The following is a 16,301-nucleotide window of genomic DNA, read 5'->3' as shown; positions in this document are numbered from 1 at the left end:
TTCTTGCTCGTGCTGGGTCTCGGTTCCTGTGCCAGAGGGTCTTCTCTGTTTGTTTCCCACTGTACCCTGGGTCCTCTCCGGTTTCCTCCTCTTTGTGTCCGGCCTCGTCCTAAAAAAGGTTGTTGATAGGGTTGCCATTGATATCCAAATTGTGGTGGTTGAAATGGTGCTTGCATAAAGGGGTTCCACCCAAACGGTGGTTGTTGGTAAGGACCAAGGTGTTGGTATGTACCTCTGTTCCTTCTGGGACGATTACCACTCCGTCTTTGGTTACCTTTCTGGCCGTCATAAGATGAATCGCTTGAGTAGTTCCCAGAGCCTGTACTATCAGTATCTGTGTAATCTGATTTATCTTTTTCAGATGGTGTGTAATCTTCCTTGGAGTATGGAAATACATTTTCAGATTTGAACTTTTTTAAGTCCTTTTGGAATTTTGTGATTTTTGCCTGGGTGAGATATTCTTTGTATTCATTGATAATTTTGTTATTTTCATCTAGTTTCTTCTTGAACTGTGCAATGGTGATCTGGGTCTTCAATCCGTTTTCTAATGTTTTAATTTCAATGAGTAAGGCATCTGAAAGTCTCTTAGCAGTCTTTATAATTAAGACGAGCCAGTCCCTGCTGCATTTCCATGCAATCAAGGACCAGCTGCGTCTAAATTCTGGGTCATTCAGAAATATTCTTGGAGAATTTGTTACAATCAAACCGTTGGGTGCTATATTGCCCCTCAAATATTCCGTCATAATAGCACCATGTAACAGGGTTTTCAGTTGTGTTCGTTTCAATTCAGTTAAGGACTCCCAATCACCATTATTTTGGCTTACATGTGTAAGTGTAGTGTCAGAGATCAATGATGGCAAAGCTAAAATGGATGATATTTCATCCTCATCATAGGCGAACCCTTCATCCATTTTTAAAGGGTTCTTTTAGCCAACAGGGAGAGGTGTATCGCCTCCCAATTCCGTCAGGGGTCCTACCAGAATAGATTTTCTTCAGTGTCCCTGTAACCCTAAGGGGGGTTTTGTATTTTGCAAGGCTCTCTGGGCTATGGAGGCCCCTCTAAATCTGTTTTTCACACATGGAGAGTGAGAGAGTAAACGACACAGTTGCGTTCTCCCGTCCTAAATTTTTTTCACAATGAGCAACTGTTCTAGGAAGAGTAGAAGATAATAATCATCCGTTGTGGTGGAGTAATCTTCCAAAACCCAACTGTCAGGTGGAATATCAAAGATATTGAAGTAAAAGCCTCACTCACATAATAGTGACATGCTTCATCATAGGCAATTACTCCACACCCAGAGAAGATGGTACTCTCCGGGCGGACTCAACCACAGATATAATTGGAGTTCTTAGATAAGTGGGTACTGGTTAAGCAGGGAACCAGGTTCTAATTAAAAATACCTACGAGTATACCCTTAATAGGTCCTTTATTCTTGGGTACTCTTGGTATCGTTAAAAAACTTTGTATTGGGGTTGTTTTGAATCTAATTTAATTCAAATGTACCCTCAATTTTCTGCCAACATGTTTCGGCCCTACAACTAGCCCAATCGGGTCTGGGGGCCTTCGTCAGGGCGATAAATATATTCTCTCTTTATATATCCCTGCCGTGTGTTAATGCATGTGTTACATGCACCCCGAAAGTGAGGCCTAGTGCACTCACCTGTACGTGTTCGTACTCCGACGCCAGTAGTATTTCTATTGAAAATATCAAACAGAAACAATTAAACATTTGTATTTTATGAACATATTAGAACTGCTACTGTGCCTATATTGTGCTCTTATTCTCTACAATGGAGGTGGAGTGTGCGTGCACCACCTGACTATGTGCTCACTAGTTGTGGCATTGTGGACTAAAGAAAAATTGTATAATCCAAAGAACTTTTTTGTGCCAGTTCACTGAAATCTATTCACCACACTACGTGCTCTCTAAAAAAGGGGATTGTTAAAAACATAACTGTAGTGGTCACAACTGTTGTGGAGGTTAGAATCAAACCCAATTGCCGCGCTCTCTCTTATCTCGGGACCGGCGCTCCACGTGGTATGTAGAGTTCATTCATTTGAATTCTATTAGTCTCCGTGTTCTATGGTGCTTCTTTATAAACTTCTATTCAGAATATATTTATAGTTCCCACTAAAGGTGAAGGGAGATTTATCTTTCCAACCGTGTTTTTTAGATAAAGTACAAACCCGTTGTTTCTCACCTACTGGGAGATGCCTACTTGCACCATGCAGTTCTCATGTGTAGGGGTGATATCTTGTAGTCACACACTAGATTGGAAAAACAATGTATGATACATGTTGTTTGATGCACAGACACGACTCGCTTATTGAATGTCTGAGATTTTCATCTGTGAAACAACCCGCACGTGATGTTGATGATATATGTCCTTTACAACTCGTGGTGTTATTGCCTACAGCCCGTGGTGAATATTCGCTATACTCGTGCTTGTCATGAGGCTTAATATATTATCGAGTTAGGTCTATATCACGTAATTCCGTATCTATTTGCCAAATACATTTATGAATATTGTATCTGCTGGTTCAATGTGGACTGCTTTTGTCTGCCCCTTTCAAGACAATGTGTGTCTGACATTTCCATCTGTGAAACAGCCAGCACGTGATGTTGATGATATGTGTCCTTTCCAACTCGTGGTGTTATTGCCTACAGCCCGTAGTGAATATTCACTATACTTGTGCTTGTCATGAGGCTTAATATATTATCGAGTTAGGTCTATATCACTTAATTCCGTGTCTATTTGCCAAATACATTTACGAATATTATATCTGCTGGTTCAATGTGGACTGCTTTTGTCTGCCCCTTTCAAGACAATGTGTGTGCTGATCTGGCACTTCGGACACGTCATCTCCTCCCCGTCAGTCTAGAGTGATTTACCATTCTAGACTCCAATGGAGCTGAAAAAAGGGGGGGGGGCGGGGCGGGGGGCCTCCCAGGTTGAATGCGATTAAATCCCCACTTACTTCGTCAAAGATAACACCCGCTGTACCACCTCTCGGGACACATCGTCTGCCGTCGGAGAGGTTTCACTAGTGCTCCCGCCTTAAATGGAACCTTTGCTCTCTCGTGATTGGTCGCTCTATCTGTTGTGGAGTGATCTCTATGATATGAGAAAGGAATGGTGGGATGTTCGGTATCTATCTGACTAGTCAGCCCGGATTTCTGGGTAATGTAGTTAGATCTGTACTGTTCACGATGTTCAGCCCCGGCGGCTTAAATCAACTTCTTTTTTTGTTGTTAGGATCAGTGTAACTTTAAGCTAATGCTCGGGCCTAAAGTGGGGCATTTACCCTCTTTTGATTGATCGCTCTATCTGGTGCAGAGTGATCTCTATGATATGGAAAGGGGGTGTCGAGGCATATGTCTGACCGATCTGCCCGGAATTCTGGGTAGTGTAGTTTTTCATGCAGTGTCAGCGCTATTCAACCCCCGCAGAGTTGATCTGCTTCTTTTTTATTCGAATCAGTGAAACTTTATGCCGATTGGGACCCCTGAACATCGTGCGTTCTGCTGCTAAATTTTACAGAGTATGTGGAATGTACTTTTACTGCCATGATTTGTAGTGATTCTTCCAATCCTCATTAGTTATACATATATTCAAGCGAATTAATGGAGAGTGTGATTTTTTCTCTCTCACGCTCTGTCCTATGTTTATGAGCCCTATTGCTGATGGTATATATTTCCATCCCTTCCGTTTTTTCACATTGTAAGGGATTTATTCTAGGCCAGTGTCGGGTTATGTTGGTTAATCTCTACCATAACTGCCACATTCACCATCTGTATATTTGTAGTATTCTGTTTACGTTAGGGAGGTCCACGGGATTTCCTCGTTCAGGCCAAGTGTTGCGCTGGACAGACGGTAAATCCATCTCTGTTCCAATTTGAGTAGTTGTCCCTCATTGCAACTGTTGGGTAGTTTTTCGATCACCGTCCAAGTGAAATCGTTCTCATTGTAATTCTGAGATTGAAAATGTCGCATCATTTTGGTGATTGTTTTGCCACATCTGAATGTACTCCGATGCTCATTTATTCTGGTTTTAACTTTCCTTGTGGTCATACCAATGTATATCTTCTTACATTTGCATGTTATTTGGTATACTACGTTCTTGCTATTGCAATTGCTGAAGGTGCGTTGCTGCCACGGAGTTCTTAGGCCTACGTTAATTTCCTTCGTAGCTGTTGTTAATCTACATACGTTGCACGAACCACACGGGAAATGTCCCACCACTTCTGGGAGATTCCACAAGGTATGTTGCTGCCCTGTTTCTGTTGGTCTCTTCTTTGGACGGGTATGAACAACTGCATCCCGGATTGACTTCCCTCTCCTGAAGGCAAATAATGGTTTGTCCAAACCCAGACCCCCCGAGTTTAGGGTTCTCCAGTGTCGTAGGATAATTCCTTTGATTTCATTTGATTCTGTTCCGAAGGTAGTGACACAAACTATTTTCTTGTTCTCAGGTTTAATTCGAGGTTCAAGCAATCCCTCTCGGTTGCTGTTCTTTGCTCTCTTATATGCTTGTTTAATCAATCTTTTTGGGTAAGATTTTGTCTTTAATTTGTTTGTCAGTTGTTCAGCGTGTAGTTCATATTTCGCCTTGTCTGTGCAATTCCTGTATGTTATAGCTGGCAAGACATAATTATGCAAAGCCTGAGTGTCAGGAGCATCTCACACAGCATATAGATGCGTATAATAACCCCAGAAATTTGCATTGATTTCTGCTTGTGTATAAACTAATGGGCCTTCACCATTTCATATCTTTAGGCTAGGGGAGCCTTTCTTATCTGGATTAGCCATCTATGTACCTTTCATTGTCAGCCTTAGGGATGTAATTACAATAATCATAGCATTTTTGCCAATCTATCACACATAATAGCTGTCCTCTCTTTGCCCGCAGTTTGTGACTGGCAGCCTGATAATTCACCACTATCAACTTGGTTAAGAGGTTCTCTTGCTCAAGAATCTCATCATTAAGTTCTGCAACAACTCCAGCTGAGGAGGCTATACAGTGCCCTCTGACCATAGTTTTGAACACCTCCAAGTCCATCAGCGGCAACAATGCATGCCCTTATTTCTCAGTAAAGTATATATGGATGGTTTCCCCTAATTTCGTTTTTAAAACGGTTTCTCCAACACTTCTACATGAAGTTTCTAATTCGGGATAGACTCTATCAATGTGCTATTGTCCAAGTGAGTTTTAGGAAGATGCTCAACCTGTGTGACCCTTCCATGCATACAATTATTGCATATCTTTATCTAACCGTACATGTAGTCACACATCCCAGAATAATACCAGTACCCCTTCTTTCTCCCAGGATTGAGCAACCTCTATGAGTCTATCAGTCCCATTGAAGCATCCAAATGCGAAGGAACAAGCCGTTTTATAGGTCAAAGAAGAGGGCATGGAAGGATGTGACCGGTCCAATGTAATATCTGCTATGCAATTGTCATCACCACCAATAGCTAATGGACAGTGCATACAGTCTTGATACGGGGCGCTAAGGCATCCAAATAAGGTTGTTGATCAACTTTCTTCAAAAAATCTATGTTCTTCCCATCTCAACTACCCCCTGAACTATATTTCTTCCTTCAACATGCATCATTTCTAGCTGAGGCTGGAATGGCAGTACAGGGAGAATCCAGATCAACACGCCACAGGTAAATGCAAAATATGCCTTACAATACACTTATCCACACCATCACTTGTGCAAAGCTTGTCTCTATGCCTTCATAAGGTATGTCTCCTGGATGAAAGCAACCAGAACTTGTTGCCTTTTAAAATATGCTTACATTTCATATCTTTTACTTGGAGAATTGGGGCCTCTCATATTTTATGTAAACACCTTGATAAGAACATTGCTATAAGTTATGACTAAGCATAGTTAACACAGTGCTCTGGCCATTGCATCCCACTCCCCAAACCTTGGGCCCATCATCACATAACCCAACACCGCACAATATCCAGTAAAAACATTGTATTAACAAAAAAAACATAATAACCATCAAAATAACACACCAAATTGCCCCACCCATGACAGTTACAATAGTACATGCAGTCCAAACAGTGTGTTAACATGTCTTAACCATGCCTCTATTGTGGCCCATTATTCCTCCCAGTCAAAAGTGCTATATGGAGAAAGCAAGGAGCAAGACAACATTGTGGTCCCCAGCCTCCCTTCAGGACATTCATATAACTTAAAAGATATTGGGTTACCTTGGTCATGAAAAGTCCTATCGCAAGCTAGGGGAACCACCAATTCTAGTTGTATCTGTTTACATAAAGGCATGTGTGGTGTCAGAATTTGTTTAAGTCAGATTGTGACCATCATCGGATCCTGAAGCACTCTCTACTGCAGAGCCACAATACTCCTTGGAGGCTTCTGCTTTCTCAGATCTCCCCTGAGGTCTTCCAAGTGATGCAGCTGCACTGGCTACCTGATCCTGTTTAGACTTGGCCTCCTGTCACATCTGAGGTACTCCTCCCCTCCAACATCAAGCCTTCCCCCCCTAAGGCTTTCAAAACTCTGGCCTCATTCTTGGCCAATCCCCAGAATCATAGTTATATATCCATTCCCACACCTCTTTTGGGTCGGTGAAAAAGACAGCTTTCCAATACAAATGCACTTTTGCTTGGACAGGAACAACAGCACATATGGTAACTCAAAGTTAAATAGCTTCTTCTTTAAAGTCATAAACAAGGTGCTCTTTCTTTGTACCATCGTGGTGAATTCCAGGAATATCAACATAGGCATGTTTTCAACAATCAAGGGGCTGGAGGTGCGTGCCTTGTGCAGTATAAAGTCACAATCCCTAAAGGGCATTATACGCACCATCACAGACCTTGGGCATGCCAGGTCTGGGATGCGTGAGGGCACCCTGTGTGCTCTTTCAAGTGCATAAGAGTTAGATAATCCCTCAGGTGCAACCACCTCCTGCAGCTAGTCTTCTTGGAAGGATATCATTGATGTTCTCTCTATCTTCCCAAGTAATCCAATCACTCTGATGTTATTCTGCCTGGATCTACCCTCATGGTCTTCTATTATATTCTCCAACACTTTGAAATGATCAGACACAGTTCTCATTTCATTGGTAAGTTCTTTCAAAGTGGGGGCTAGTTCTGACATGGTTGTCTCCACTTAATGCTCAATTTCAATCATTTTCCTATGAGTGTCGCTCAGTAGGTCAAGGTCCACTAATAATGCATCAATCCTTCTATTAAGTGCATCTCTATTTGAGCCAATAGACAGTTTATCCTCTGATATTTTAACCCAAATGGTGTCAAGACTCCTCGCATTATGCACTGCATTGCTCTTTCCAGCAAGTATAACCCTAGGAACTTCCTCCTTGAGTCTCCATGTTCACCCTATTGTTTAATGATCTTGTGATGCTATGGTACGTCCCTTCAGTGGTGAACAATAAAGTATGACAAAACAGAAGACAAAGAACCAGGCTGGAGGAAGTAGGAGCCCCAGAAACAGAAAGACATCCTAATCAATAATCACATGTAAAAAAATTCCAACCTTATCACCAGGTATATGCTTGGTCTAACAACTGTGTTCCTCACAATGTGTACATGCCTGATAAATCATCCCTAGTGCCTACCAAGGGACCATGACGATGGACAACATGTCCCATCACTAAAGATGATTTCTGATGGCTTTCACAATACACTTCCATATAACACATGGGGGGGAAGGCGTGGGTTGATTGTTTTATCTCCTCAAAGTCCCTTCAACACCAAGGATGTCTCCCCCACATGCTGCACTCAAACACACCTCAGAACAAGTTTGCATATACCTCCAGGCAGACAGGGGATGCACCCAGGCAGGCATCATCACTGCTCTTTACCCTCATCCTTTAATACCCTTCAGGATTGGCCTTTGAGCTCACTACCAGAGTAAAACACATATGGATGGAAGGTATCTCCTCAAGCATTGATACAGTAATGAAATGGCAGTTACCGGTAGGGAAGGGAGTATGCAGCGATGAGACCTGGCAGCAGCACTTTCACTGCACAATTAATCCAGGACAGGGGATGCCCAGAGGGGCCTCATAGTGAAGGCATCTTCCTCTGAGCAGCCCAACTGCAGGGTCTACACCTCAGGAATGAGATTCACCACCTCCACATATTTCACTAAAATGGCTCCACCTCAGTGCCCAATCAACCAACATGTGTAGTGGTACCTGGTCTCCTCCCGACTTGGGCACTTAACCAGCTGTAGTGTGGCCACTGTCAAGAAAAGAAGGTGGCCCTGCAGGGTGTAACCCTTTGGTGCAGGCCTTGTACCACTCAGCTTAGGCCGGCTACTACCAGATGCTCAGCTGAGTCACTCCAGCTCTCCCAGCCGCAGTGTTGGTCACAGTGCTGACACCATCTTTCTTTCATTCTGCCACCTGAGTCAGCTCCTTTTACTTGGCAGTGGCAAGAACAGACAGATTCTTTGGAGATTTCTACTATGTGGATGTCACCGGGCCACAGCACAAGGTTCCGCCATATATAAAGCAACGCCTAGGCAGCAGGAGCAAGGTTTGGATCCCCAGGTCGGCTAAAGTGCTACAGTCAGCCTCTACTCACTTCATGGTGGCTATCTCCGTTCCCCCAACTTTGGTTACTTTAATGGCCTGTTCAGTTAGATGTACAGTTCTTACATGCCTTCTGTTAATCAAATGAGATTGTGGAAAGCTTGAAGTTACCTTTCAACTGTAAACAAATCTGATGCTGGAGTCTCCTAATGTAAGTCCCACTTGAGATTAGAACATTTTCAGCATCCTAAATGGGTAAATTAAGACCTTGGAAAAGTGGAGAGACATATCCTTTGCTTCCATCATGTGCACTGATGTCCGATCAAGAACTAAAGTTTCTTGTATTGAACTAAAACTCATACAAAGCAAAACTAAACACAGCTCATATATTTATGACCCCACAACCCGGATAATGAACAAAATTAGGAGGCTGGTCAGTGAAGCAGAGACCAGTGACTGGATCACCAAACATGAGGCTGAATTTCTCATCAACACGGAACATAGGATACCCAGATTCTTTACCCTCCCCAAAATCCATAAAAACAGGATGCCACCACCAGGGAGACCGATAGTGTTGGGAATAGGCCCTGCACTAGAACCTCTATCACAGTTCTGCGACTGGTTCTTAAAACCAATCATACAAAAAAATCCCAGTCTTACCTGAAGGACATGTAGGATGTATTGTGCCATCTAAGGGACCTGGAGACCAACATTGAGGAAGACCTGTTCATAACCATGGATATTGAAGCGCTCTACACGAGCATCCCCCAGAGACGCACATTGGAAGTGGTGGAACAAATCCTTCTGGACCAAGAATGGACATACATAACACCAACACATTTCATCATGGAGTGCGCAGAGCTGGCATTCACTGAGAACTTTTTCGAATTCGAGGACACACTATACCACCAGGTGAAAGGCATGTCCATGGGCAGTACATTTGCGCCGAGCATGGCGTGCCTCTACGTCCATCAGTTTGAGGAGGATTACATCTTCAATCCCGTGAATCCATTTACAACTCAGATGAAAACATGGAAGAGGTATATAGATGATATCCCCATCATTTGGCAGGGGACAACAGATGAAGCCATGACATTTGTGGAATGGGTCAACAGTAAAGACCCCCATCTAAAATTCACTCACACCATTAAGAAAAACCATGCTGTCTTCCTTGACCTGAATATCACCCTGAAGACTGAAGGGATCTCCACTAAAGTGCACATAAAACCAACAGCCAGGAACAGTCTCCTCCTCTACGAGAGCTACCATCCGAGGGCTCTTCACAGGAACTTGCCAGTGGGAAAATTTCTCAGGGTTCGAAGAAACTGCTCTGAGTTAGAAACATTCCAAGCACAGGCAGAACAACGAGAGAGCAAACTCCTGGAGAGACACTACCCCAGACGAATGATCAAACGAGCCAAGAAAAGGGCGAAGAACAATAACCGGGAAGCCCTACTGGACACCATACCGAAGGAATAATATGATCGTCTGGTGTGTGTAACCACGTACACTCCTACTTCAAACAAAATTCAAAACATCATAAAGAAGTGGGCAATTCTGAACAGCGGACAATGTAAGTGGGAACCCCCACTGTTCGCATTCAAGCGAAGTAGAAATTTGAGAGATGACCTGGTGCACTCCAAGATCACACATGAAGATAACAATAACCAGATGACCCTCTGGAGTCAACCAAAACCAACAGGCCACTACCCGTGCGGCAACTGTGTGTTCTGTCGTCTGACCATCAGTACTAAGGAAGTTGACATCAGCACGGACAACCCATGGAAGCGAAAGGCTTCAGTAATTGTAACACGGAAAACGTGATCTACCTCCTGACCATGCAACGACAAGGAAGGCAAAAATACGGATCAGCGAACACAGCAGTACGATCCGGTGCAGGAAGACCAACACCAAATTGACAAAGCATTTCACAGAAAAAAAAACAATGATTCAGAACTACGTTGGGTGATTTTGGAGGTGATGAGAAAACATAAAACAGACATCAGCAGACAACTACACACCCGGGAACAACGTTGGGTGTACCGGCTGCACACGTGGGGAACAGGCCTCAATGACGAAATACCTTGGCTACAACTGGCGCAGTAACCATACCTAGTCTGATGTACCGAACACACACCCACCATCAAATCACATGTGTCTGGACCACCGGTGGGTGGTCATATGAGCACAACAATGTAACAAACCTGCATGATGTAGCCTAAGGCAATATAGGCGCCACCTCAGGCATAGCAGCCCTTTATTAATATTATAAAAATGGAACACAATCACTACTTAAATAAAAGGACATGGATATGCATGTTCCATCTGTATCTGCTGCCAAGCAAGAGTGATGGCTGAACCCTCGAGCCAGCAACTCGACACATATCAGGTCCTCGACACCAGGGTTACCATGACAAATAGAGGTATGGCTCATATCAGTTACACTAGAACAACATTGTGCACATAGCTCTCAATTAGCTGTATCGCAAATATTTGCGTTCCAATGTTGGAGCGGGACATGCCGGTCACATGACCTAGACTCGTTCCACAAATGCACAACAAAGGCGAATGACAACAACTTTTTCACAATTGCTCCAGTCACTCGGGTGCAACCAGCGAGAACGCATGCGTGCAGCTAGAACACTTCTTTCCGTGCACATACATTAGCGGTCACAGGTTTTTCCTCAGCAGCGGCGAATGGCAGCAACCAGTTCACATTTGCTCTAGTCACTCGGGCACAACTAGTGAGAGCGCATGCACCACCAATGCGTGAGGGCAAACAAAGGCACGCCCCATACCAGGCGACTAGGCACGGCTCCAGCGAGACACAGGATACGCAGTAGGCATTTCCATTTACCTACTTATTAGCGACTAATCAGCCACTTAACCACAGTATATAAACCCGTTCCTCACTCACCACAATCCAACGGCGGGGAGACGAAGCGGACGATCGTAGATGGAGCGGCTGCAATCGCTGAAGTAGACAACAAGAGTGTGAATGCCATGGATGATTGCGAAGGTGTAACTTTGTTTAACCCCTTCGCCGCGTCACGAATTCCGCCACGGCGCTGGGGGGGTTCGGGGTCAGCGCGGCGCCGCCATGCTCATGACGGAACCACTCCGTCATGAGCCATGGGCGCGCTGTGCTCATGACGGAGTGGTTCCGTCACGACTCCGCCCACTCGCATTGATCGCCCGCACAGGCGGGGAATCAGTGCCGCGTGGGCGGAGCGGCCGCCAACGGCTGCAGCATGACGGAACCACTCCGTCATGAGCACACGGTGCCCGTGGCTCATGACGGAGTGGTTCCGTCATGAGCAGGGAACGGGTTAACCTTCTGATAATTGTATATGTTTTTCCCTACACTGGGCAGGCAATTTTTAAACAGCATATCTGTGTGTTTTTAATTGGAGTCACGGACCTGTATTCATATCAACAGGCTATGACCCTATGTACTTCTCCATTACAGAATATCACAGTAGGCCTTTCCACCCTCGACCTCCCATGGAGCAAGTAGGATAGTAATTCAGGGTAAGAAGTGGACTCTACTAATTTCATTTGTCGAATGATAACACGTATGTTTGTCACGTGTCTCACATAGACTACACCACGCGCGCAGTAGGTGTGATGAAGCATGAAAGGCAACAATGCCATTAAATATATACTTACACTTTTGGTATGAATGTCTTTTCTTGTTTCCTTTTTTCCTACAGAATCACTCACCCCAGTACTATACTGACCGGGGAACTTGATACTCACGACCCTCAACCCTCTAGTGGTAGATCCTTTTTGCACTACGTGTGAAAAGGCTGAGCCCATGTTTAGAAACCCTTTGGTCCTGACGAATGCTATGTACCCTACGGGGGCAGGAAGGCAGAAACATGTTGACCACATCTAATACGGTGAAGGGAGAATAACGTCACTTCTTTTAATACCATGCATTTGCTCCCTGAATAAAAGTAGTTTATTGACAAATGTAATGGTTTTTAGATCACCTTTCACTATTTCATGGGCCACCACTTAGATTTAGAAGTGCATCCCTTGTCTTCAGGTGTATGCCCGCCCTCTATCAAATGAAGTTTTTAGAGGGCGAGGACAGCCTATGATGAAGCATGACACCGGGCGGTGTGTGAGGCCAGTCCGTCACTTTTGCCGCATCTCGAGGAAATTTTGTAGGGAACTGTAGGAACCCAAACTAGGGGCAGCCCATTTTGTGTATACATATATTTATGACACCCTTCAATCTTACACTAGCCTCAGTGGTTGCTTGATTTTTTTTGCACTGTCCCAGTGATTTGTAAACTTTCTAACAAAATTTACAATATGAACATTGTTGGTTCCATGCGCAGCGGCACTGCAACCTAGTGGGACTTATTTTGCAATGCCTCCCAAGCAGTCAGACCCTTTACTTTAGGTCTGGGAAAATATTTAATTCTTTGTACGTGAATGGCAAATTAACCAACCAAAAACCCTATGATTTGTTGATTTGCTGCATTTCTTAGTCAGTAAATTTATCAGCCAGATTAAATACGTGGTGCGGTAACTTTATATCTAATTGAATATTTGTCCTTCAAGAATCCATTAATTTCTTCATAGTTATCATCAAACAAATCGATTTTCAAGTAAATCTATTGTTTTATAAAAGCAGTACCAACTTTCCCTAAATTTGATTCATCTTTAGTACAAATTGATTTTTTATCATCAATTTATGTTTTTGTTCAGTATTTCTCTATTGCAGAGAAAATTAGGAGGATAATTTGTATTTCTTTTAATATTTCATTAGTTAATTATTGCCTTTCCTCTGTACCTCTTCCTCTGGGATCTATGGTATATGCTTCATGGGTGAATTCACTTGCTGAGATATACAGCTCGTTGGTTATACCTTCTGGAAATTGTTTCAGGAAAACATTTTGAGCCAATTCTTATACAAGGGCGAAAAATGCACCAAGTCCCTGTTACGACTATGTGATTCTAGTAAAAATATATTTCTGGTTGTTCTCTACTGATTCTGGTGCAGTAGGCCGCAACGTTGAGACTTAATGATTACAAAACATGTAAAGCAATACATATTTGTCACTTGGCATATTTGTGGACAACATAACCGAAATCACGCGGTGGGTGCTTTCTTCAATTATGCCAGCCATAATATCACATGTATGCACATCTACATTCCACCAAAACAAACTAAGGAGAGGACATCTTGAAATCTCATGTAGATCATTTGCTTTAGTCGTACTGCACTTTAGACAACTTATCTAGAACTTGCCAGTTTATCTGGTGTACAATCTAGCTTTTTAAAAAAAATTGCTCTTTATTTGCATTTACAGTTTTGTTTACATTATGATTGTACAATTATCCAACTCATATCGGTTTGAACGAGAAACTGAAAGATATCAGCGAGTGTATCAGCTGCGGCCTGTACAGTTAAGAGAGGTGGGGCCAGGTGGAAGGGGGGATTTCGACAGATGATGAAGAGGAAAAATTAATTATTTATTTGATTTTCCCTCATCGTCATCTGTCGAAATCCCCCACCCGGCTCCACAGCTCTTAACTACACGGGCTGCGGCTGGAGTGTATCCCCTTCATCCTTGCGGCGGTGTGGGGTATTCTGCGTGGGGTCCTGAATGGTGATTATTCTGTAAGTATTTATGTCTGATGATGACATTCGTACAACACAGGGAGAGAGAAGAGCTCAGAAACAAACAACCTGTAACAAACCCAAGTAAACCATTAACCCTGTGACCACACCTTCTGGAGTGTACTTTGCCAAGTTGTTGCTCCACGCCATGCCCATGTTTTTACCCACTACTGACTATTTAAGTACCACCAGTTTATCTGCCCTATTCTGCTTGTGTCACGAAGTGTGCCCAACTAATCGCAGACTATTCTTGCGGCTCCCACCCACTTACCCTCCTGCCAGCACAGCACACAGAGAAGGGGGGGGGGGGGAGTCAAAGTGCTGAGTCATGTTTCCTGCAGTTAGCAATCAAGTTGGTCTGTCGCCCAGCCGTACCTCCAGTCTAATAACATATGCATCGCATACTGCAATGCTCTGCCCTTGTCCCGATCATCGACATGTTGAGTGTATGGCCATCTGTTTTCGTATGGCCCACCTCCATCAGTCTGCGAACCAGAGCGATGTTAAAGGGGTTCTGAGCTTTCAATGCCGTAAAAATATGGCGTTAATAGAAAATTACTGCTAAATATATCTTGCAATGTTCTATTTTTTTCGGCTTGGTCCTAGGCATCCACCCCAGGAGGCAAAGGCACAGTTGTGGTATCAGTTCTCTACCCACTAAGTCTGATACTTGTGTCAATATTTCCTTCCAGTTCGGCAGTATGTCTGGGCACTTCCATACCAAATGGTAGAATGACTCTTCGGATGTTCCGCTTTGAGAGCACCCTGATGGTGACCTTGGAAACATATGACTGACACATCTTGGAGAGAGATATCTTTGGTGTAAGTGATTAAACTGCAGGAGTTTAAATCTAGAGTGTAGGGGGATTTTCTTGGTGTACCTTTTGGTGTCTTCCCAATGTTTGTATGATGTTTAAGTTTGAAGACACTGGGTGCATTTGTCCCTGGCATCTTTACAAGGACGTGCCTGCTACTATTGCAGGGCAATGTACAAGACTGAAGTGGCTCTGCACCCTCACCCGTACATCAACAAACAGTGCAGTACTGCATTAGTTGGCTGCTCTGTCGGGTGGTGGTCAGCTCATGTCCTAATGCTCTGTGTTCCTGTGCCATAAAGTGACCCAGCCCAAGACCAAAAGTGCAAATGTGCAGACTCGGCAGGATTGGTACTGCAGAGAACATGTATAGCAGCCATGAAAGTATCAGCATTTTGGTGATGGCCAACCAGCCCACTTGGGAAAGAGGAAGTGCACACCAAAAAGGGAGGGACTGTTTTGAAGCTCCCAGCAATCTTCCCAGATTGTATCTCATCAGGCTATCACATGACATGTATTCCTAGTTATTTAAATTATCGACGTCAACCTAGTGTCAGTGATCACTGCCACTTCATGTCTTAACTGTTTCCATAGAGGGAAGTGATAGGACTTGGCCCAATTCACTTTCAGTCCAAATTGATCCCTGAAGCTGTCTAACGCCGCCATGAAACTCAGTAACTGTTAACTGGGTTTGTGCAAAAACATCAGTGCAGCAAAATCATATGTTATTTGCCTCCCTGGGGGATGCCCCTTTCCAGAGTTCTTTGTAGCAACAAACATGCCAGCTGCTCTATGGCCTGGACAGAAAAGATGGGAAACCGAGGACATCCCTGCTCAGCAACTCCCTGCTAGACCCTCATCAATTGGGTATCAGAAAAGGCTGCAGCAAGGAGACAGCGATCCTGAATGTCATAGATGATGTCCACAAATCCCACTTCTCCTCTTCATGGCAGCAGCACTTCTTCGCCAGCTTCCATTGAAATCGACGATGCGACCCGACACCAAAAGACACCTATGCACCCGGCTTCCCTGGGTGAGGTAACACGAGTACTCCGGTGCTCCCGTGGGTGCTAATCCTAGAACTTCCTAAGTCCAAAAGGGTTTGGTCCTGACTCGATTCTAAGTGTCCCTAATCTTTAAATTTTCAACTGCGACATTGCCCATAGAAGCTAACGGGAACCCGCGTTTGTGTTTACACACTGTACACGGCCCCCCGTGGGTCCCCTGCGTCACTACCTTGGGTGGTTCCTTGGGGTCCCAGCGATTCTACAGGTTCTAGGCCTTGTGTCTAGTTCAGTCATGGTTCTTAT

The sequence above is a fragment of the Triturus cristatus genome, chromosome 6, assembly GCF_964204655.1.
Source record: "Triturus cristatus chromosome 6, aTriCri1.1, whole genome shotgun sequence".
In the NCBI taxonomy this organism is placed as follows: domain Eukaryota; kingdom Metazoa; phylum Chordata; class Amphibia; order Caudata; family Salamandridae; genus Triturus; species Triturus cristatus.
This window is presented reverse-complemented; position numbering follows the sequence as displayed.